The sequence below is a fragment of the Nerophis ophidion genome, linkage group LG18, assembly GCF_033978795.1.
Source record: "Nerophis ophidion isolate RoL-2023_Sa linkage group LG18, RoL_Noph_v1.0, whole genome shotgun sequence".
NCBI lineage: Eukaryota > Metazoa > Chordata > Actinopteri > Syngnathiformes > Syngnathidae > Nerophis > Nerophis ophidion.
The window spans coordinates 23,943,452-23,967,843 of NC_084628.1; the positions used below are offsets into that span (position 1 = coordinate 23,943,452).

The 24,392-nt window shown below is 43.1% G+C and overlaps 1 long non-coding RNA gene and 7 other non-coding genes across 9 annotated transcripts; all 8 read left to right on the top strand.

The window, feature by feature from the left end:
* The first annotated feature begins 51 nt into the window (after positions 1-51).
* LOC133536982 (uncharacterized) lies at positions 52-13,861 on the top strand. Of its 2 annotated transcripts, XR_009802587.1 has the most exons (4): positions 52-369; positions 8,008-8,108; positions 13,591-13,668; positions 13,751-13,861. It is a non-coding gene; the product is annotated as an uncharacterized LOC133536982 (long non-coding RNA). The 2 variants fall into 2 exon arrangements; XR_009802588.1 differs by lacking the exons at positions 52-369; positions 8,008-8,108 and adding an exon at positions 9,349-9,418.
* On the top strand, positions 743-906 carry LOC133537679 (U1 spliceosomal RNA). The gene has a single exon (XR_009802797.1). It is a non-coding gene; the product is annotated as a U1 spliceosomal RNA (small nuclear RNA).
* On the top strand, positions 6,049-6,212 carry LOC133537659 (U1 spliceosomal RNA). Its single transcript, XR_009802779.1, has one exon. It is a non-coding gene; the product is annotated as a U1 spliceosomal RNA (small nuclear RNA).
* Positions 7,084-7,216, top strand: LOC133537653 (U8 small nucleolar RNA). Its single transcript, XR_009802774.1, has one exon. It is a non-coding gene; the product is annotated as a U8 small nucleolar RNA (small nucleolar RNA).
* LOC133537638 (U2 spliceosomal RNA) lies at positions 7,738-7,928 on the top strand. Its single transcript, XR_009802759.1, has one exon. It is a non-coding gene; the product is annotated as a U2 spliceosomal RNA (small nuclear RNA).
* A 6,850-nt stretch (positions 13,862-20,711) lies between the features above and the next one.
* Positions 20,712-20,875, top strand: LOC133537686 (U1 spliceosomal RNA). The gene has a single exon (XR_009802804.1). It is a non-coding gene; the product is annotated as a U1 spliceosomal RNA (small nuclear RNA).
* An 822-nt stretch (positions 20,876-21,697) lies between these two features.
* On the top strand, positions 21,698-21,830 carry LOC133537650 (U8 small nucleolar RNA). Its single transcript, XR_009802771.1, has one exon. It is a non-coding gene; the product is annotated as a U8 small nucleolar RNA (small nucleolar RNA).
* A 2,325-nt stretch (positions 21,831-24,155) lies between these two features.
* Positions 24,156-24,346, top strand: LOC133537639 (U2 spliceosomal RNA). The gene has a single exon (XR_009802760.1). It is a non-coding gene; the product is annotated as a U2 spliceosomal RNA (small nuclear RNA).
* The last annotated feature ends 46 nt before the right edge of the window (positions 24,347-24,392 follow it).

The following is a 24,392-nucleotide window of genomic DNA, read 5'->3' on the forward strand; positions in this document are numbered from 1 at the left end:
GTCACTAGGCCATGAACGTCAGCAAAGTTTTCCTCTGTCAAAATGACAATGCCACAACAAGTTCACTGACCTTTACCATGAACTGATTAATTTATAAAAGTTGAAAAACGTATTCGGGTGTTACCATTTAGTGGTCAATTGTACGGAATATGTACTGAACTGTGCAATCTACTAATAAAAGTTTCAATCAATCAATCAAACCTCCTTGACTAACATAGTCTGTCCATAAACAGTGCAGTGTGCAGTACTCACCACAGGATGGCAGTAGTGTTAGCATGTGATCCTGTCCAAACAAAGAAACAGGAAGTTGCAGTAGAAGGGGGAAGGTAGAATTCCTAGTTGAGTCGTTCAGTTGATGAAACAACACAGGTTAGTTTTCAAAAATAACAACCGTATTAATTCCCATAAACTTTTGTGTCATTTTAAAGATTCTAATAACTGTACTGTCACACCAGCACACACGGACAAGTGTGTCTGTACTAGTAAACCGGAAGTGGTTGTGAAGGGGGGCAGGGACTCTTCCCGGTTGAGCTGAGGCGTGCATGATGGGAACACATAGTTGTGTTCAAATGTGTAATATAAATAGTAATAATATAGTAATGGTCAGACAGTGTTGTGTAGTAGACTCTTGTATATGTGCAGGCTTGTTGAGTGTGTGTGTTTACTAGTGTGGACGTGATGATGCCATCACTTAACATGGTGTGTGTGTGAATGACTTGTGTGTGTGAGACATGTACAACTCATACTTACCTGGCAGGGGAGATACCATGATCAAGAAGGTGGTTCACCTAGGGTGAGGCTCAGCCATTGCACTCCGGCTGTGCTGACCCTTACGAATTCCCCAAATGTGGGAATCTCGACTGCATAATTTGTGGTAGTGGGGGACTGCGTTCGCGCTCTCCCCTGATCTTCTGTGTAATGAAAAATGTCTACTTTCAATATCTCAAAGTGAGAAAGTTAGTTAATAGTTCTTAATCATTACACTATGTGCTTTTCATTTTATTTGAATAGTTACTTCTCACAAAAACAGTACTTATATGTGAAAGCTGCTGCTATCCAATGGTAACAACTGAGTAGTCTGTAATGGTTTCAGCTAATATCCTCAAATTGTAATCTAAGAAAACTCTCCAACCTTGAAGTTCAGTTTATTAAACCATCACTCTACTATAATTTGAAATAAATAAATCTACCAGAAAATATATGATCAGATCCTTAAACTACTGTTTCTTAAACATTCTTTGACGTAATAAAGATGTGAATATACTAGAAAACAGATTTAGCCCTTTAGCTATTCCTACACCCTAGTCCACCGAGAACCACACTTTAGTCATAGGGGACTTCATCACCCGAAACATAAAGCTTAGCAAACCAGCCACAATAAAGTGTATTCCCGGGGCCAGAGCACCTGAGATCGAAGCTAATCTTAGGGAGCTGACTCGCAACAGGCCTAGTAAACACGTACGACAGGCTAATCGCACCAGTAGTTATGCGAACATGGTTATACACGTTGGCTCCAATGACACTAGCATGAGACAGTCAGAGATTACAAAGAGAAACATAGCCATGATTTGTGATCTCGCTAGGAAGATGTCCAGGCATCGAGTAATTGTCTCTGGCCCCCGACACTGATGAGAGATATAGCAGATTAGTCTCGCTTAACAAGTGGCTGGCTAGCTCCTGTAGACAACAGGGACTAACATATATTGATAATTGGCACTCCTTCTGGGGAAAACCTGGCTTGCTGATGAGAGACGGCCTTCACCCTAACCGGGAAGGCTCTATCATCTTTACTAGGAACATAGATTTCTCTATAAGTCACATTTGACCAACTGCACTAGAGCAAGCCCAGTCACAGGCAATTACAGAGCCTGCTAGTCTGGCTGAGTAGTCAGTTAAGTTAGAACTAACAAGCGCCAGGCTGGATAATCCCTGCACACATAGCAATTTCCTTAGGATAATACACAACTCACATAATGTATTTTCTGTGAGTTGGACATGCGTTCTACTGCGGCGCAAAATTATGATGCGTGCCCTGCACTCTTCAGCATCTACATGCTGCCACTAGGCGACATCATACGCAAATACGGTGTTAGCTTTCACTGTTATGCTGATGGCACCCAACTCTACATGCCCCTAAAGCTGACCAACACACCGGATTGTAGTCAGATGGAGGCGTGTCTTAATGAAATTAAACAATGGATGTCCGCCAACTTTTTGCAACTCAACACCCAAAAAACGGAAATGCTGATTATCGGTCCTGCTAGACACCGACCTCTATTTAATAATACAACTTTAACATTTGACAACCAAACAATTAAACAAGGCGACTCGATAAAGAATCTGGGTGTTATCTTCAACCCAACTCTTTCCTTTGAGTCACACATTAAAAGCGTTACTAAAACGGCCTTCTTTCTTGAATCTCTCTACCCTGACAGACTCCTCTTGACGTTCGCAAACAGACACTGCAGCTGTAGTAGAGATTCTGTTACTTTTAAAAAGACTGTGTGTGCGTTTCCGGCCTGTCCAATAAACAATGTGTGACTAGATGTCTTGGTTGTTAAATATGTTTTACTGCACTGAAATGAAAATGATAAATAAATAAAAGTGGGAAATAAAAAAAAATAGTAATAGCCTACTAAAATCACTCGCGGCATTGGGGCAAGCAGAGCAGAGAGCGAGAGCTTTGTCGCAATACACCGCTTCCCACCTACAGCTTTCTTCTTTGAGGTCTCCATTATTCATTGAACAAATTGCAAAAGATTCAGCAACACAGATGTCCATAATACTGTGGAATTATGCGATGAAAAGAAACGATGCTGGAACAAAATGTCCTCTACAATGCGTGACGTCACGCGCACGCGTCATCATACCGAGACGTTTTAGCTTGATAATTCCGCGCAAAATTTAAAATTGCAATTTAGTAAACTAAACTGGCCGTATTGGCATGTGTTGCAATGTTAATAATCATTGATATATAAACTATCAGACTGCGTGGTCGGTAGTAGTGGGTTTCAGTAGGCCTTTAAAAGACCTGCCGTCGGAGCCAACAAATTGCTGCTGCCAACCTGCTAAGCTAACAAAACAGCTCGAGCTAAAATGCTGGGACTCATGGTGCGTTCCATTTGTACCGGGAAGTCGAAATTTCTGAGTTCCTAGTCATAATTTCAACTGGATAAATAAATAAATGATAAATGGGTTGTACTTGTATAGCTCTTTTCTACCTTCAAGGTACTCAAAGCACTTTGACACTACTTCCACATTTACCCATTCACACACACATTCACACACTGATGGAGGGAGCTGCCATGCAAGGCGCTAACCAGCACCCATCAGGAGAAAGGGTGAAGTGTCTTGCTCAGGACACAACGGACGTGACGAGGTTGGTACTAGGTGGGGATTGAACCAGGGACCCTCGGGTTGCGCACGGCCACTCTACCACTGCGCCACGCCGTCCCTGGAACAATCCTGGAGGTCTAATTTCCGACTCGGAAAGTCTGAATATTCTCACCGCCCTCGAGTTTGTTTCAAAGCTGGCAGCTCTGGATGTAAACAATGTTATACGCTTCTATAATATTTGTCATTAGAACTTCTGATTATTTTTTGTCGCAGTAAATCGACCATGAGGAGCAGGAGTGATCAAACACTTCCAGTCATTAAAAGTATTTTATAGCCTTCAAAACAGTGCAGTCATTCAAAAAGTGCATGGTTGTTGTTTGGTGTGTTGATATGTGACGTGGTGGTAGGGCTGGGCAATATGGCCTTTTTTAGCCCATATATTTCAATACATGATATACGTTTATCTTAGGGGTGTAACGGTACGTGTATTTGTATTGAACCGTTTCGGTACAGGGGTTCCGGTTCGGTGCGTAGCAGTACCAAACGAGTTACACACGAACATATGAAGTAGCCGCCTATGCTAAAGTCTTAATAAGCTGCTCCGCTCCGTTCTGCCTCTGTCTGTACACAGCACCCTGCATTGTCCCTCCACACAACCAACCATGTGATTGGTTACATACAAAGCCAATCAGCAATGCGTATTCAGAGCGCATGTCGTCAGCGCTTTAGTGTCGATGTCGAGCAGATAGGTGTTTAGCAGGGGAGCAACGCACTCTCCCCAAAATGTATTCCAAGTCAACTACTTTCTAAACATCACTATGAACCCGTTGACCTTCTAGAAACAAACTTCAGCTCAGCTCACTCGCAGTTGGCTTTAGGTGAAGGCTAGTTAGCTTTTAGCCTAACGTTAGCTCATTTTGCTGTGTTTGCGTGTGTGCGTGTGTGTGTGTGTGTTACGGACAGTGTTGTTTGAGGTGTTTAAGCAGCAAAAAAGGACATTAAATGAAGAGTTTCTGTCTCTGATAGTGTATGAAATAATTCAAGTGCATCATAAAGCCTACATGAACTCCATGGTTGTCATGGATGAATTTTTAGCTATAGTTACATGAATCATTAGTAATGTAGCACTGTAACAGCATAGTTTTGAATGGCAGGGTCCATGCTATCACATGTTGATATAAATATAACATTTACATAATAAAAATCAACTACAGGCTTCCCCAATGCTGTAATAAATTAAGCAAGACGAGTTGACTTGAAACTGTTTAATGTTGCACTTTATATATGTAGAAGAAAAGTTGTGTCATTTTATTTAATCAAAGCAACAACTTGAAGCGGTTTAATGCGGATTAACGTGGGCAGAAATATTAGAGGGTTCCCAATGTTAAAAGGATCAAGCCATTGTTTACAAATATGGTAAATAAATACCAAAAAATGTATATTTTGTTGTTTTCTTACTGTACCGAAAATGAACCGAACCGTGACCTCTGAACCGAGGTACTTACCGAACCGAAATTTTAGTGTACCGTTACACCCCTAGTATATCTCGATATTTTGCCTTAGCCTTGAATGAACACTTGATACATATAATCACAGCAGTATGATGATTCTATGTGTCTACATTAAAACATTGTTCTTCATACCGCATTAGTATATGCTCGTTTTAAACTTTCATGCAGAGAGGGAAATCACAACTAAGTCAATTGACCAAAACTGTATTTATCAAACAGTTGTTAAGCAGTGGCACAAACATTCATGTCATTTCCAAAACAGAAAGTGCAAGATTGTCAGAGACATTTTAAAACAAGCTATGAGTGCACTTTGTGCAAGATGTCACTAAGATGACATATCAAAACAACACTAAATTAAGGTGCACTATTTGTACAGAACGCCACTACAATAGTTTAAGATGAATAAAGTGCACTTTTGTGCATGATTTTGTGGGCATATGGCACCAAATGGAGATGTTGACATGCGGAGTACGCACTCTTCATTCTCTAGCAGGTGACCATTTAAATGATGCTACATCCATCCATCCATTTTCTACCGCTTATTCCCTTTTGGGGTCGTGGGAGTCGCTGGCGCCTATCTCAGCTACAATCGGGCGGAAGGCGGGGTACACCCTGGACAAGCCGCCACCTCATCGCAGGGCCAACACAGATAGACAGACAACATTCACACTCACATTCACACACTAGGGCCATTTTTGTGTATGTTGCCAATCAACCTATCCCCAGGTGCATGTCTTTGGAAGTGGGAGGAAGCCGGAGTACCCGGAGGGAACCCACGCATTCACGGGGAGAACATGCAAACTCCACACAGAAAGATCCCGAGCCTGGATTTGAACCCAGGACTGCAGGACCTTGGTATTGTGAGGCAGACGCACATATTCGCAGTAAATCTTCCGAGGATGTCGTAGTCGTAGTGGTTTGTACAGTCCTTTGAGATATTTGTGATTCAGGGCTATATAAATAAACATTGATTGATAATGCTACTTTTGGTAGCAACGCTTTAGCACCACACTTGACAAATTCTTACTTAATATTTTTGTATAATTGTTCTATATGGTTAAAATGCTTTTGTGCTAAAAAGTTTTTTACGTGAGGGAAAATGAGCTTGTTGAATGTGTGTTTGCTAGTGTGCACGTGATGATGCCATCACTTAACATGGTGTGTGTGTGAATGACTTGTGTGTGTGAGACATGTACAACTCATACTTACCTGGCAGGGGAGATACCATGATCAAGAAGGTGGTTCACCTAGGGTGAGGCTCAGCCATTGCACTCCGGCTGTGCTGACCCTTACGAATTCCCCAAATGTGGGAATCTCGACTGCATAATTTGTGGTAGTGGGGGACTGCGTTCGCGCTTTCCCCTGATATTCTGTTCAATATCAATTTCTTAGGCAACATTATTGTGTCAAGTTTAAAACTTGACACATGTAGTTCATTTAAAGCAATGTGTCTTAATCACAGATACTTAGGTATTATGGTGTTTTGACAAATGCCAAGCTAATGAGGCAACAGCAAGATGACTTATCACATATTTTAGTAAACATAAAAATATATGACTCGCATAAATGTTGGAAACCTGTGATGTCATTATCTGATGGTTAGTTTCATTCTGGAAGGATTGAACTCAGCAGAGACATCTGCCTGCTTGCCGAACACCGACATGGCCGCTTCTGATGTTATGTCACCTATTGTCTATTATTAAACTAACCAATGCAGTAAGGAACTGCAATTTAAGTCGTTTTTTGGTACATTACTACAAAATAAAGAAATATAAAAAGTATGATCACTCAGTGAGTAATCCAAGACTTAAATGTTCGGATCAAACCAGGAAGTAAAATCCTCCATTTTCTTCTTCCGTGGTACTATATTTCTGCCTCGGTTGTGTGTTTTAATTATTTTTTGAATCAAAATAATACCCCAAAAAATGCATGTTTTGGATATTTTGTTAGGTAATAAATTAATGATTTATAAGGGTTTGGTGAAAAAAGTTGCATCCTTGGGTTCGATAGTGAGTTTCTTGACTATATGACAACATGCGTCATTACTTACAAATTGCTTTGATCCAAAACACGAAATGTGAGCATTTAACTAAAAACTAGCATGTTTACCTTTTGGTAAATATATGAATGTATGTGAGTTTGTGTAAAAAGGAATGTTACCATGGTAACATGAAACCACGACTTTGTTATCTTTGCCCTGGAATATAAAAAACATTGCTCTGTCAGTTGGGAAATAATTTCAGTGAGGTACATCCTTACCTGTTACTCCAGCAATGGAGTCACAGAACATGATGAATGGAGAATCATGAGATATGATTAATGTCTCTTGTTTGCAGACAACAGCAACACTTTGCAAAACTCATTCTGACCTTATCAGGTTTACAGAGTTTATTAATATACACGGGTTAAAAAAATATTTTGTTTTATAAATGATTGTCTGAAGTGGTTGTGTGTCATTTCATTTTGCTCTAGATGTTATTCAAGTCCTCCTTATTCTGCACAACAAACAAACAACTAAACAGAAAAGTTAAAGACAAGATCGCAATGATCATTAACTGAAGTAAACATTTTCAAATAACATGCAAATGTAAACAAAAACAAACAATTTACAATACTTCATTATCCACATGTTATTAAAACATCATTATGTCAACTTAAGACCACTTCTGATTAACTTTTGTCACAGTAAATCAATCCTGAGGAGCAGGAGTGATCAAACACTTCCAGTCATTAAAAGTATTTTATAGCCTTCAAAACAATGCAGTCATTCAAAAAGTGCATGGTTGTTGTTTGGTGTGTTGATATGTGACGTGGTGGCTAATAAATGTGTTGCCTTCACTTTAGCTTGTTGTGTCTGGAATGACATCCTCCTTTCTGACAATTTAGTGGCACTGCTTCTCAGTCTCTTGGCCAAGATCAACGTTAGTGTCTGTTCTCATCAGTGTAGTATCTGATGCATCCTCTATGTGGGGTCTAAATAATAAATTGATTATTGGAACAGGGAAATTACTTAAGGGTATGCTTCATCTACTCCATGCATTGACCTGATATTGCAGTACCCCCAGGAACAGTGCACCTCCTCTCTAGTCAAAATTCTTTAAATTGTTGTTCTTTACTACTGAAATGCAGATAATCAGACTCAGTACTTTGAATTCCACAGCATAATCATGGAAGGCTTGGACTGAGGTAAAATGGTCATCATTGTGTGCATGTACATTATGCATGACACGACTACCACTACAAAGATGTGGGTACTTGCAGGTACGTTTGTAGATCCATTTTCTTTCCTCTTCCATGTGATCTTGTTGCCCCACTCTCCTTCATCACATTATCTTCTTCTGCATTAATGTCGTTCTTCCCATATTTTTCTGTACTCTCATAACTTTGCAGTTTCGTTTTAAACTCGCCAAACGTTACAGTGTCATTTGTCTGGGTAATGTGCACGGCGAATGGCTTATATGAGTCAGGCAGCCCATTTACTACCATGGCTATCTGAAGCCCATCACTTATCTGTTCGTCTGCTCTTCTTAATGACGTGAAAATAGTCTCTGCTCTAATAATATAGTCAATAACTGTTTCATTGCTAGTCTTGTGGAGCGAGGAAAGTTCACAATACAAACTTACAACGTGGGGTTTGTCCTTTCCCGCGTAATGCTCGCAAAGAATCTCTAGTGCTGCTCTTCCATCACGTTTCGCGTCCCTCATTTTCAACAACAAACTCTTATTGTCTAGACACTGCACCAGCTCCGCAAATGCCTACCCGTTCTTTGCCTCATCCTCCGCAAGAGCTTTTTCGTCTTCCTCATCTATGTGCGGGTAACCCAGGATAACTTCTCTGAGACCACGTAACTCCATGAGTGCGAGGAACCTCGTTTCCCAGAGTTCGGAACTGTTGTCGTCGCCGTCGAATAAAAGTCTAAACCACCTTTGGCCTGAATGATTGGGCCCATAACTTGTAGCATTACTCTTTTCTGCAGCAGACCAATCGTTATAACAGTCACCAATGTGGTTAGCTAGCACTTTATAGTCACATGAGGAAACAAACAAACTGCGATTATTTCTTTGGTCCAGGAACTTACTGCACCGTTTATTTTGCGCATGCTCACAAAAACCATTTCAGTGCACGCAGGCACATGACGTCACTGCGTAAGATATTCAACATGGCTTTGCTATTTAAATTTTTCAATGTGCTTAACAATAACGTCACCAGGCCATGAACGTCAGCAAAGTTTTCCTCTGTCAAAATGACAATGCCACAACAAGTTCACTGACCTTTACCATGAACTGATTAATTTATAAAAGTTGAAAAACGTATTCGGGTGTTACCATTTAGTGGTCAATTGTACGGAATATGTACTGAACTGTGCAATCTACTAATAAAAGTTTCAATCAATCAATCAAACCTCCTTGACTAACATAGTTTGTCCATAAACCGTGCAGTGTGCAGTACTCACCACAGGATGGCAGTAGTGTCAGCATGTGATCCTGTCCAAACAAAGAAACAGGAAGTTCCAGTAGAAGGGGGAAGGTAGAATTCCTAGTTGAGTCGTTCAGTTGATGAAACAACACAGGTTAGTTTTCAAAAATAAGAACCATATTAATTCCCATAAACTTTTGTGTCATTTTAAGGATTCTAATAACTGTACTGTCACACCAGCACACACGGACAAGTGTGTCTGTACTAGTAAACTGGAAGTGGTTGTGAAGGGGGGCAGGGACTCTTCCCGGTTGAGCTTGGGCGTGCAGAAAAAGCCCCATTGCATGATGGGAACACATAGTTTTGTTCAAATGTGTAATATAAATAGTAATAATATAGTAATGATCAGACAGTGTTGTGTAGTAGACTCTTGTACATGTGCAGGCTTGTTGAGTGTGTGTGTTTACTAGTGTGCACGTGATGATGCCAATTGTAATCTAAGAAAACTCTCCAACCCTGAAGTGCAGTCTATTAAACCATCACTCTACTATAATTTGAAATAAATAAATCTACCACAAAATATATGATCAGATCCTCAAACTACTGTTTCTTAAACATTCTTTGACGTAATAAAGATGTGAATATACTAGAAAACAGATTTACCCCTTTAGCTATTCCTACACCCTAGTCCACCGAGCACCACACTTTAGTCATAGGGGACTTCATCACCCGAAACATAAAGCTTAGCAAACCATCCACGATAAAGTGTATTCCCGGGGCCAGAGCACCTGAGATCGAAGCTAATCTTAGGGAGCTAACTCGCAACAGGCCTAGTAAACACGTACGACAGGCTAATCGCACCAGTAGTTATGCGAACATGGTTATACACGTTGGCTCCAATGACACTAGCATGAGACAGTCAGAGATTACAAAGAGAAACATAGCCAGGACTTGTGATCTCGATAGAAAGATGTCCAGGCATCGAGTAATTGTCTCTGGCCCCCGGCCTGCGAGAGGCACTGATGAGAGATATAGCAGATTAGTCTCGCTTAACAAGTGGCTGGCTAGCTTCTGTAGAAAACAGGGACTAACATATATTGATAATTGGCACTCCTTCTGGGGAAAACCTGGCTTGCTGATGAGGGACGGCCTTCACCCTAACCGGGAAGGCCCTATCATCTTGTCTAGGAACATAGATTTCTCTATAAGTCACATTTGACCAACTGCACTAGAGCAAGCCCAGTCACAGGCAATTACAGAGCCTGGTAGTCTGGCTGAGGAGTCAGTTAAATTAGAACTAACAAGCGCCAGGCTGGATAATCCCTGCACACATAGCAATTTCCTTAGGATAATACACAACTCACATAATGTATTTTCTGTGAGTTGGACATGCGTTCTACTGCGGCGGAAAATTATGATGCGTGCCCTGCACTCTTCAGCATCTACATGCTGCCACTAGGCGACATCATACGCAAAGACGGTGTTAGCTTTCACTGTTATGCTGATGACACCCAACTCTACATGCCCATAAAGCTGACCAACACACCGGATTGTAGTCAGCTGGAGGCGTGGCTTAATGAAATTAAACAATGGATGTCCGCCAACTTTTTGCAACTCCATCCATCCATTTGCTACCGCTTATTCCCTTTTGGGGTCGCGGGGGGCGCTGGCGCCTATCTCAGCTACAATCGGGCGGAAGGCGGGGTACACCCTGGACAAGTCGCTACCTCATCGCAGGGCCAACACAGATAGACAGACAACATTCACACTCACATTCACACACTAGGGCCAATTTAGTGTTGCCAATCAACGCAACTCAACGCCCAAAAAACAGAAATGCTGATTATCGGTCCTACTAGACACCGACCTCTATTTAATAATACAACTTTAACATTTGACAACCAAACAATTAAACAAGGCGACTCGATAAAGAATCTGGGTATTATCTTCAACCCAACTCTCTCCTTTGAGTCACACATTAAAAGCGTTACTAAAACGGCCTTCTTTCATCTCGGTAATATCGCTAAAATGTTCTCCACTTTGTCCACTAACGACGCTGAGATCATTATCCATGCGTTTGTTACGCCTCGTCTCGATTACTGTAACGTATTATTTTCGGGTCTACCCATGTCCAGCGTTAAACGATTACAGTTGGTACAAAATGCGGCTGCTGGACTTTTGACAAGAACAGGAAAGTTTGATCATATTACGCCTATACTGGCTCACCTGCACTGGCTTCCTGTGCACTTAAGAAGTGACTTTAATGTTTTACTACTTATGTATAAAGTACTACACGGTCTAGCTCTAGCCTATCTCGCCGATTGTATTGTACCATATGTCCCGTCAAGAAATCTGCGTTCAAAGGACTCCGGCTTATTAGTGATTCCCAGAGCGTTTTCCGTTCGGGCTCCGGTACTCTGGAATGCCCTCCCGGTAACAGTTTGAGATGCTACCTCAGTAGAAGCATTTACTTCTCATCTTAAAACTCATTTGTATACTCTAGCCTTTAAATAGACCCCCTTTTTAGACCAGTTGATCTGCCGTTTCTTTTCTTTTTCTCCTATGTCCCCCCCTCCCTTGTGGAGGGGGTCCGGTCCGGTGGCCATGGATGAAGTACTGGCTGTCTAGAGTCGGGACCCAGGATGGACCACTTGCCTGTGTTTAGGACATCTCTGTGCTGCTGATCCGCCTCTTTTTGGGATGGTTTCCTGCTGGCTCCACTTTGGACGGGACTCTCGCTACTATATTGGATCCACTTTGGTCTTGATTCTCACAGCTATGTTAGATCCACTATGGATTGGACTTTCACAATATCATGATGTTAGATCCGCTCCACATCCATTACATTCGGTCCCCTGGGGGATGGGGGGGTGGGGTTGACCACATATGCGGTCCTCTCCATGGTTTCTCATAGTCATCATTGTCGACGTCCCACTGGGGTGAGTTTTTCCTTACCCTTATGTGGGCTCTACCGAGGATTTCGTTGTGGTTTGTGCAGCCTCTTGAAACACTCGTGATTTAGGGCTATATGAATAAACATTGATTGATTGATTGAAAACAACCCCCGCAACCCCAAAAGGGACAAGCGGTAGAAAATAGATGGATGGATGTACAAATGATGAACAAATCTAGAATAAAAATTACGAGGTGATAAAAATTTGAATACAAAACACTACCCTACTTGGTGTGTGTAAGATTTAACTTTTTCATGTCAGAAGAATGAACTAAAATAGTGAATCCCAGTGAAAAAATGTTTTAATAAAATTAATCCAATTAAAACATTAATGTTTAAAAATCATATGTACAAAAGTTTTTACTTCATTTATTCTTTTCTCTTTTCCTTTATTTATTATTTTTAATGAAAATAAGGGAAGCCAAATGCTGCTAAATTTGTAACTAGACTAATGTTCTGGTTTTCGGTTATTATTGTTCACTTAAGAGCCATTGAAAAGACTCCATTTGTTTGCGAACGTCACATCTCTATTAAAGACATTCTCACGGCGGCCGAGAAAGGTCACAACAATTGCAAACACAACAACATAAGGACACAACACAACACTATGAAGCTACAATACAAAAACCTAATGCCACAACACAACAATAAAAGACAGAACACAACAACTTTTAGATACAATGTCAGTGACAGCTGACCAAGGTTTGATGCCCAACCAAGTGGTTGAGGTGGACCAAATTAATCAATCAATCATCAATCAATGTTTATTTATATAGCCCTAAATCACAAATGTCTCAAAGGACTGTACAAACCACTACGACTACGACTTCCTCGGAAGAACCCACATAATAATGTCTAGGATTGCACGATTAATCAAAATCCAATCGACATCGAGGTTTTAATTAGTGTGATTAAAAAACCCCAAGAGGCTGAGTTTTTTGGTTTTCCTTTCTCCTCGCGTTTGTTTGTCTCTCGCTTCAAACAGGAAGCAAGACATGTTACTTTGTGCATGGCTCTTAGCACCTGAGTGCCTTTATTTAACTGTAGGATGACCTGGACAGAGTGACCCCACTTCTCACTCATTCACAATCTTTGTCCCACGGAGACGAGAGCGGGGCGCCGCCAACACACTCACAGTACAGAGAGCCCTGGAAAGTAACAAACAATAATAAGAACTAAAAAGATTATAAAACAAAATGTCCTGTTGTGGGAAAATTTCATCTTCAAGTCAATGGGCAATATGAGCCCATCAACACGGATGATCAAGCGATCATGCAACAATCACATGATAGTAATAAACAAAAATACAATGTCTAACCTCATTTTTCCAACTGGGAAACAAATGCACTTTAAAATGTTAAATATCTACTTAGGTTACTGTGGTAGGCGCGTGGACTGCGGACCAGCAGCAAAGCTGGGTGTGGCAGAACCGGCTTTGAGATTAGCGACAGGTGAGTGGATGACACAGCTGAGAGTATTTGTCTAATCACACAGCTGAGAGTATTTGTCTAATCACCTGTTGCTCTGTTAAAGGCCGCAGTCGGGAAGGAGAAGGTTGTTGGTGGTACCGAGAGTGAGATACAGTGGCTGAAAAGCACATAAAGAACATTTATTGAAAAATAAAAAGTGGCATCACAAATATGACCGAGGCTGTAATGTCCGTCATTGGTGGTCCGTGGGACCCTGGGGATCCCGACCTCCACAATTTGGCGGCCAACCTGGCTGGACCACCGGAGGCGAGGGAGGATGACCCCCTGACGGCTCTCACGGGTGTGCTCGCTAAGGTGGCAGCGAGCAGCCGCCAACAGCTCGAGGTGGCATGCCAACAGTGCCAGGTCGTGCGGGCGTTGGGGGACTAAATGGGCGGGGCACGGCCAATGCCAACAGCCGTCACCATTCACCGCATTTGGGAGAAAGAAGAACCCCATGCCTTTTTGGACATTTTTGCGGCCACGGCGAGAGCATGTGCGTGGCCGGAGGAAGATCTGGGGGGACAAGTCTTCCTGCTCCTGACGGGGGAGGCGCAGCGTGCGGCGCTCAGCTTGCTGGCGGCATCCAGGGTGCGCTTCGCGGACTTGAAGAAGGCGGTGCTGGACCGGACGGGAGGCACCGCCGAAGATTAACGGCGCCGGTTCCGGTCCATACGCCTGGGGGAGGAAGACCGGCCATTCATCCTAGGTCAGCGGCTGCAGGACGCAGTGACGCGCTGGCTCCAACTGGGAGAGGGAGATGGCAGACTGCTGGACGAGACAATCTGGTAGCAGTTCCTGGAGGCGATCCCAAAGAAGAGGACCACCTGGCTGTCCACTGCTAGGCGCAACAGGCACCAACAGCACACGGACAGAGCGCGTGACGGGAGGAGGGAGTAGAGCACATCCCATAACATGACCTGCGTGACTCTGCTGCTCTTTCTCCGGAGGTCCTGGTTGCTGCCCCCAGAACATCTCCCGCGCAGACGGCACCTCAAACGCTTGGGCAGGTGGGCTGGAGGCGTGGGTTGCCCGGGCAGGCGGGCTGGAGGCGTGGGTTGCCCGGTGACGCATGGACCTCCGCAGGTGGAGGTGGGGCTTGTGGCCCGGGTGGCCGGCCTTTCAGTGCCCTCCACCGGCCCGGGTGAGACGTACGGTATCCAGGTAACGATACAAGGGAATACATACCAGGCGATGGAGGATTCGGGCTGCGGGCAAAACATGATCCACCAGAACCTGGTTCGACCCGGGGCTTTGAGGACGGCAACACGGCTAAAAATCAGGTGTGTTCATGGGGATGTGCACGAGTACCCTCTGGTGCCAGGAGAAATTTGGTAGAATGGCCAAAAGCATAGGGTCGATGTAGCTGTAAGTATGCACCTTTCGCACCCCGTAATTTTGGGCACAAATTGGCCGGGTTTTAGACGTTTACTGACACAATGCGTGGGCGTGTGTTCACGGACCGTAGGAAAGGGGAGTATCCGCGGGGTTCTCAGTGGCGACGCAGGTCCATCCGATACTGCCGAGCGGGAATCGCTGGTGGCTTCGCGGGGAGCCCCCACGGCCCCCTATTGGCGCCCTACGGAGGACTTTCCCCTCAAGCAGTCTAGCGATGAAACTTTGCGTGCGGCCTGGGACCAGGTGGATTACATCGACGGTCAGCTGCTGTGCCCGTGAGCAGCGCGGGTATTCCCCCACTTCCCCATTATTAGAGATAGGTTATACAGAGTGAGCCATAACACTCAAACAGGAGAGGAAATCACCCAGTTGTTGGTGCCGAAATGCCGCCGGGAAATGTTTTTCAAGGCCACACATTACAATCCGATGTCTGGCCATATGGGCTATAATAAAACACTCAAATCGGGTCATGGTCCGGTTCTATTGGCCGGGCAGACGTGCGCCAGTGGTGCGCTGCCTGCCCGGACTGCCAGCTGGTGAATCCGGCGGCCACTTCGAAAGCACCTTTGCGCCCATTGCCGCTCATGGAGGTCCCATTCGAGAGAATTAGGATGGACCTCATCGGACCATTTCACCCGAGCACACGGGGATATCGCTTTGTTCTAGTCCTGGTGGATTACGCAACGCGCGATCCCGAAGCAGTGCCCCTGCGCTCCATCTCTGCAAAGAGTGTGGCGCATGCGCTGTTTCAGGTTATCTCCTGAGTTGGAATCCCGAAATAGATTCTGACTGACCAGGGCACGTTCTTTATGTCACTCACAACAAAGGAACTGTACAGGTTATTGGGAATTAAAGCGATCCTCACCAGAGTGTAACATCCACAAACGGATGGGCTGGTGGAGCGGCTAAATAAGATGCTAAAAACCATGATCCGTAAGTTTACGCACAAGTACAAACCAAATTGGGATAAATGGCTGGATCCCTTAATGTTTGCGATGCGGGAGGTACCCCAAGCCTCCATTGGCTTTACACCTTTTGAGCTATTATACAGCAGGAAACCACGCGGAGTGTTGGACGTGATTAAAGAAAGTTGGGAGGAGGGTCCAAGCTCCAGCAAAAATGAAATTCAGTACGTCATGGACATGCGAGCAAAACTCCACACGGTGGGGCACTTGTCACGCGAGAATTTGCTCCATGTCCAGGAATGGCAGCAACGCACGTATAAAAAGGGGACCCAGCTAAGAAAATTTTCAACGGGAGAAAAAGTGCTTGTATAACTCCCAACATCCAGCTCGAAATTACTTGCGAGGTGGCAAGGACCCTTCGAGGTCACACGGCAAGTGGGTGATGTGGATCACGAGGTTTGACGCTCGGACCGGGGCGGAGACACGCAAATCTACCATCTAAACCTACTGAAGGCATGGAGGGAGGCGGAGCGCGTTTCCATGGTAACAGTAGTGAGGGAGGAGGAGTTGGGACCAGGGATCCCGCGCGCTGTCCCTCCCCCTCTACTCCCCTGTGACAACCAGCTCATGTTAGCACAGAAAGCGGATGTTGCCAAGCTGCAGCGGCGCTTCTCTGATGTGTTCTCGTCTTGGCCCAGCCGCACGAATCTCATCCAGCATCATATTGAGACCAGCCTGAGGGTTACGGTGCGATCTCGGCACATACAGGCTCCCCGAACACAAGCGCAAAATAGTTCGGGAGAAATTAAAATCCATGCTGGAATTGGGGGTAATGGAAGAATCCCACAGAATGTGGTGCAGTCCCATAGTTCCTGTAGGGAAGAAGGATGGGTCTGTGCGGTTCTGTGTGGATTACCGCAAGGTGAACGAAGTATCACGTTTTGACGCGTACGCCATGCCTCGGGTCGACGAGCTCCTGGATCGGCTGGGCACGGCTCGTTTTTTCACGACACTGGATTTAACCAAGGGCTACTAGCAGATTTCCTTGTCACCAGAGTCCAAGGAAAAAACTGCCTTTTTCACTCCGGCAGGTTTGTACCAATTTGTGACACTTCCGTTTGGCTTGTTGGGTGCGCCCGCCACGTTCCAGCACCTCATGGACCAGTATTGCGACCCCACGCTGCATACGCAGCCGCCTACCTAGATGATGTCATCGCCCAGAGTAGCGCCTGGGAAGAACACATGCGGCGGGTGGGGGCAGTACTCGAGTCCCTGAGGCAGGCAGGACTCACCGCCAATCCGGCGAAGTGTGCAGTTGGCCGGAGGGAAGTACAGTATCTGGGGTACCATTTGGGAGAAGGGCAGGTGCGGCCGCAGGTAGATAAAACAGCGGCAATTGCGGCCTGCCCAACACCCAAGACGAAAAAAGAGGTGAGGCAGTTTTTGAGTCTGGCGGGTTACTACTGGAGGTTTATCCCTCGGTTTGCGGACCCGACCAGCCCAATAACTAACCTCACCCGAAAGGGTGTTCCAGATCTGGACCAGTGGACGTAACAATGCCAGCAGGCGTTTGAGATGGGTTAAGAAGGCCCTCTGCGAGGAGACGGTCCTTCACATACCTGATTTTTCTCTCCCGTGTTGTCTGCAGGCTGACGCGACTGGGGGCGGTTTTGTCCCAGCAGGTGGAGGGCGTCGACTAACCCATCTTCTACATCAGCCGGAAACTGTCAGAAAGGAAGGCCAGGTACAGCACAGTGGAGGGGGACTGCCTCCCATCTGGTGGGCGGTCGGGGCCCTCTGATACTACCTCCTGGGGCGCTCATTCAGTCTCTGCTCGGACCACAAACCCCTCCAGTGGCTCCACCGCATTTAAGATGCCAACGCGCGGATCACCCGTTGGTATCTAGCTTTGTAACCCTACAACATCAGAGTGATTCACAGACCGGGTGCAAAGATGGCAGTGGCCGACTTCCTTTCTCGCTCTCTCCCAGGGGGGGGTTGTCGTGGCTGGCCAGCGTCCAGGCCTGAGTCTGGCGGTGGAGGTATGTGGTGGGCGTGGCCTGCGGACCTGCGGCAAAGCGGGGTGTGGCAGAACCGGCTTTGAGATTAGTGACAGGTGAGTGGATGACACAGCTGAGAGTGTTTGTCTAATCACCTGTCGCTCTGTTAAAGGCAACAGTCGGGAAGCAGAAGGTTGTTGGTGGCAGCGATAGTGAGAGACAGTGGCTGAAAAGCACATGAAGAACATTTATTGAAAAATAAAAGGGGGCATCACAAATATGACCGAGGCTGTAATATCTGTCATTGGTGGTCCAAGGGACCCTGGGGAGCAAGACCTCCACAGTTACATTCTTGCTTTCAGAAATGAGTCCATTGGATTTTTTGTGTTTATTTATTTAGGAAAACAAAGTTGTTTACCTTCCAAACACATTACAAAACAATTCTACAATAATAATAAATAAAAGAGTAAATGTTTTCAAATGAATAGTTGCATTAATAATATTTATTGATCACATTACATGAGTGTATAGTTTTTATTGATCATTCCTTCAGTGAAAGGACGCCCTGTGGACAAAATCTCTGAGTCTGAGTGCATGAAGACAAATATGTTTTTACTGTAAGTCAAGTATTGTTTTCATGAGTGGCACCTTGACATTACAATATGTTGATTGACAGTCTAACAGTCACATGTCTTCTTCCTTCATTCCTTATTTTAACAGTCATATCTATTTTAACATATATAAGATAAACATTGCAAATCAAATTGCATTAGCAATTTTGGAGAGAAAAATCTCAATTAGGTTTTTTCTCACAATCGTGCAGCACTAATAACAACACAAACAAATACTTTGTACATTATTGATGATTCATGACAGTCAGAAAGTGACATGGATTACAATAACTTACTTTCACGTTCTTTCCAAAGTCGTTGTATTGTGTCTTAATGGTATTGTGTTTGTCTTAAAGTTGTTGTGTTGTGTATTAAAGTTGTTGTATCATGTTCAAAGTTATTGTATTGTGGCTTTATATTGTGGTTGTGCGTCCTAACATTGTTTTGTTGTCTTTATATTGTTGTGTTGTGGCTTAATGCTGTTGTGATGTGGTTTTATATTGTTGCCTTGTGGCTTTATATTGTTTTGTTGTAGTTTTTTATTGTTGTTTGTGGCTTCATATTGTTGTCTTGTTGTATCATTGTATTGCATCTACGTCGTTGTGTTGTGTCTTTAAGTTGTTGTATTGTGTCTTAATGGTGTTGTGTTTGTCTTACAGTTTTTGTGTTGTGTATTGAAGTTGTTGTTTTGTGTATATTGTTGTGTTATGCTTCATGTTATTGTGTTGTGACTTAAAACTGTTGTGTTGTGTCTATGTATTGTTGTGATGTGGCTTTACATTGTTGTGTTTTGTCTTTATATTGTTGTGTTGTGGTTGTAGGTTGTTGTGTTGTGGCTTCATGTTGTTGTGTTGTGTATTAAAGTTGTTGTGTGTCTTAAAGGCATTGTGTTATGCCTTAATGTTGTTGTGTTGTGTCATAAAGTTGTTGTGTTTTGTATTAAAATTATTGGGTTGTGTCTTAAAGTCCTTGTGTTGTGTCTTTAAGTTGTTGTGTTTTGTATTAAAGTTATTGGGTTGTGTCTTAAAGTTGTGGTGTTGTGTCTTAAAGTCCTTGTGTTGTGTCTTTAAGTTGTGCTGTGTATAAAAGTTAATGTATTTTGTATTTATATTGTGTTTTGAAAAAAAAAAATCAGCTGTGAAGTTTTGTTAAGGATAAAGTTGAATTTATTAAAATATTTTTGCACAATTTTTCACGTCACGACCACAAACGTATAACATATTTGGAGGGATTTCATGTGAAAGAATAACACAAAGTGGCACATAATTATGAATTAAAATGTGAATAATATATGACTAATCAATATAAATAAAAAAAAACCAGCAACATGTGGTGTGCAAAAGGAATAATCTCCCTTGAGTTAATACTTTGCGGAACGACTGCCTTTCTTTGCAATTACATCTGCAAGTCTTTTGGTTTGTGCCTTTAGCAGCTTTGTACATTTTTAACATTTAGCTTTATTTCAATAAACAGTACATGTATAACAAACATAAACATAATAATATTTTCAACAACAGTAGCAATGTGATCATTAAAATGTATATTATAAAGTTATCGTTGTTCACTATTCGATTATGTCAGTGAAAATCTTAACCAGTGTAGTATGTGCTACTGACCACCAGATGGCGGCAACATTAGCATGTGTTACTGTCCAGGAAGTTGCAGTAGAAGGGGGAAGGTAGAATTCTTAGTTGAGTCGTTCAGTTGATGAAACAACACAGGTTAGTTTTCAAAAATAACAACTGTATTAATTCACATAAACTTTTGTGTCATTTCAAGGATTGAAATAACTTTATTGTCACAGCAGCACACACGGACAAGTGTGTCTGTACTAGTAAACCGGAAGTGGTTGTGAAGGGGGGCAGGGACTCTTCCCGGTTGAGTTGAGGCGTGCAGAAAAAGCCCCATTGCATGATGGGAACTCATAGTTGTGTTCAAATGTGTAATATAAATAGTAATAATGTAGTAATGGTCAGACAGTGTTGTGTAGTAGACTCTTGTATATGTGCAGGCTTGTTGAGTGTGTGTGTTTGCTAGTGTGCACGTGATGATGCCATCACTTAACATGGTGTGTGTGTGAATGACTTGTGTGTGTGAGACATGTACAACTCATACTTACCTGGCAGGGGAGATACCATGATCAAAAAGGTGGTTCACCTAGGGTGAGGCTCAGCCATTGCACTCCGGCTGTGCTGACCCTTACGAATTCCCCAAATGTGGGAATCTCGACTGCATAATTTGTGGTAGTGGGGGACTGCGTTCGCGCTCTCCCCTGATAATATGTTTAACTTCAATATATCTAGTAAGGGTATCATCAACATCTGGGAGTGGATTAGAGCTCAAAATTTGGTGAAATAATTCAAAAGTCACTGCTTAGCGGCGTTAAATTGATACAACAACATAATTGCAGCCAAAAGAATATTATCACTTGAATTAATGAGTATAACGATGATATTTTTGACTAGATGCTAGAACCTCGTATTATTGTTATCTGATTATTCATTTTTATTTTGGAAGAATTGAACTCAACAGAGATATCTGCCTGCCAATCACCGACATGACCGCTTCCGATGTTATGTCTATTTTTAAACTAACCAAGGAACTGTAATTTAAGTCGTTATTTGGTACATAATTAGAAAATAAAGAAATATGATAAGTATGATCACTCAGTGAGTAATGCAAGATTTATATATTCGGCTCAAACCAGGAAGTAAAATCCTCCCTTTTTTTTCTTCTGTGGTACTATATTTCTGCCTCGGTTGTGTGTTTTAATTTTTTCTTCAATCAAAATAATATCTAACAAAATTAATGTTTAGGATATTTTGTTAGGTAATAAATTAATGATCTATAAGGGTTTGGTGAAAAAAGCTCCATCCTTGGGTTCGATAGTGAGTTTCTTGACTATATGACAACATGCGTCATTACTTACAAATTGCTTTGATCCAAAATACGAAAAGTGAGCATTTAACTAAAATATCCCAGCATGTTTGCCTTTTGGTTAATATATGGATATATGTGAGTTTGTATAAAAAGGAATGTTACCATGGTAACATGTGCCCTGGAATATAAAAAACATTGCACTGTAAATTGGGAGATATCTTCAGTAAGGTACATCCTTACCTGTTACTCCAGCAGTCGAGTCACAGAACATGATGAATGGAGAATCATGAGATATGATTTATGTCTCTTGTTTGCAGAGAACAGCAACACTCTGCAAAATTCATTCTGATATCATTGAATTTAAAATTCCACCAGAGTTATAAAAATAGATAATTTATTAATGATTATCTGACATGTTTATGAGTAATGTCTTGTTCCTCTGATTTTATCCAAGTCCTCCTTGTTCTGCACACCAAAAATACAACTAAACAGAAAGTCACAATAATCATTAACTAGAGTAAACATTCCTAAATAACATGCAAATGTACACAAAAACAGCAATTTACAATACAACCGGGACAGCGTGGCAAAGTTGAGAGAGTGGCCTTGCCAGCAATCTGAGGGTTACTAGTTCAATCCCCACCTTCTACCATCCTTGTCACGTCCGCTGTGTCCTTGGGCAAGACACCTCACCCTTGCTCCTGATGGGTCCTGGTGAACGCCTTGCTTGGCAGCTCCCGCCATCAGTGGTTGAAAGTGTGTCTGAATGGGTGAATGTGGAAATACTGTCAAAGCGCTTTGGGCTCCTTAAAAAAGGGGGTGGAAAAGTGCTATACAAGTACAAACATTTACCATTTACGCCATTATTTCCAACCACACATTATGAAAACATGATTAAGTGAACTTAAGACCACTTCTGATGAATTTTTGTCACAGTAAATCAACCATGAGGAGCAGGAGTGATCAAACACTTCCAGTCATTAAAAGTATTTTATAGCCTTCAAAACAATGCAGTCGTTCAAAAAGTGCATGGTTGTTGTTTGTGTGACCTCGGACTATGTTAAGGTAACGTGTGGAGTTCCCCAGGGTTCGGTCCTTGGCCCTGTACTCTTCAGCATCTACATGCTGCCGCTGGGTGACGTCATACGCAAATACGGTATTAGCTTTTACTGTTATGCTGATGACACCCAACTCTACATGCCCATAAAGCTGACCAACACGCCGGACTGTAGTCAGTTGGAAGCGTGTCTTAATGAAATTAAACAATGGATGTCCGCTAACTTTTTGCAACTTAATGCCAAAAAAACGGAAATGCTGATTATCGGTCCTGCTAGACACCGACCTCTATTTAGTAATACAACTTTAACATTCGACGACCAAATAATAAAACAAGGTGACTCTGTAAAAAAATCTGGGTATTATCTTCGACCCAACTCTCTCCTTTGAGTCACACATTAAAAGCGTTACTAAAACGGCCTTCTTTCATCTCCGTAATATCGCAAAAATTCGCTCCATTTTGTCCACTAAAGACGCCGAGATCATTATCCATGCGTTTGTTACATCTCGTCTCGATTACTGTAACGTATTATTTTCGGGTCTCCCCATGTCTAGCATTAAAAGATTACAGTTGGTACAAAATGCGGTTGCTAGACTTTTGACAAGAACAAGAAAGTTTGATCATATTACGCCTGTACTGGCTCACCTGCACTGGGTCCCTGTGCACTTAAGATGTGACTTTAAGGTTTTACTACTTACGTATAAAATACTACACGGTCTAGCTCCAGCCTATCTTGCCGATTGTATTGAAAAGAAATCTGCTTTCAAAAGATTCCGGCTTATTAGTGATTCCTAGAGCCCAAAAAAAGTCTGCGGGCTATAGAGCGTTTTCCGTTCGGGCTCCAGTACTCTGGAATTGCCCTCCCGGTAACAGTTCGAGATGCTAACTCAGTAGAAGCATTTAAGTCTCACCTTAAAACTCATCTGTATACTCTAGCCTTTAAATAGACCTCCTTTTTAGACCAGTTGATCTGCCGCTTCTTTTCTTTCTCCTATGTCCCCCCCTCCCTTGTGGAGGGAGTCCGGTCCGATGACCATGGATGAAGTACTAGCTGTCCAGAGTCGAGACCCAGGATGGACCGCTCGTCGGGACCCAGGATGGACCGCCCGCCTGTATCGGTTGGGGACATCTCTACGCTGCTGATCCGCCTCCGCTTGAGATGGTCTCCTGTGGACGGGACTCTCGCTGCTGTCTTGGATCCGCTTGAACTGAACTCTCGCGGCTGTGTTGGAGCCACTATGGATTGAACTTTCACAGTATCATGTTAGACCCGCTCGACATCCATTGCTTTCGGTCCCCTAGAGGGGGGGGGGTCTGAGGTCCTCTCCAAGGTTTCTCATAGTCAGCATTGTCACTGGCGTCCCACTGGATGTGAATTCTCTCTGCCCACTGGGTGTGAGTTTTCCTTGCCCTTTTGTGGGTTCTTCCGAGGATGTTGTAGTCGTAATGATTTGTGCAGTCCTTTGAGACATTTGTGATTTGGGGCTATATAAATAAACATTGATTGATGATTGATTGATGGTGTGTTGATATGTGACGTGGTGGCTAATAAATTTGTTGCCTTCACTTTAGCTTGTTGTGTCTGGAATGACATCCTCCCTTCTGACGATATAGCGATATTGCTTCTCAGCCTTTTAGACAAAGTTAAGAGCAGAATCTAATCTAATCAGTTAATTATCTGATACACTTTTTATTTGGAAAAAATATGTGATCTTGATATATGGAATAGGGAGACGTAATAAAGCCTTGTGCTGTCCACTCCACTCATCAACTTGAAATTGCACGGCGTACAGGAATTATGATCCCCCCTTTTGTCAAAGTCAAGGAAAGTAGTGGTCTTTCTGTTATCCTGAGA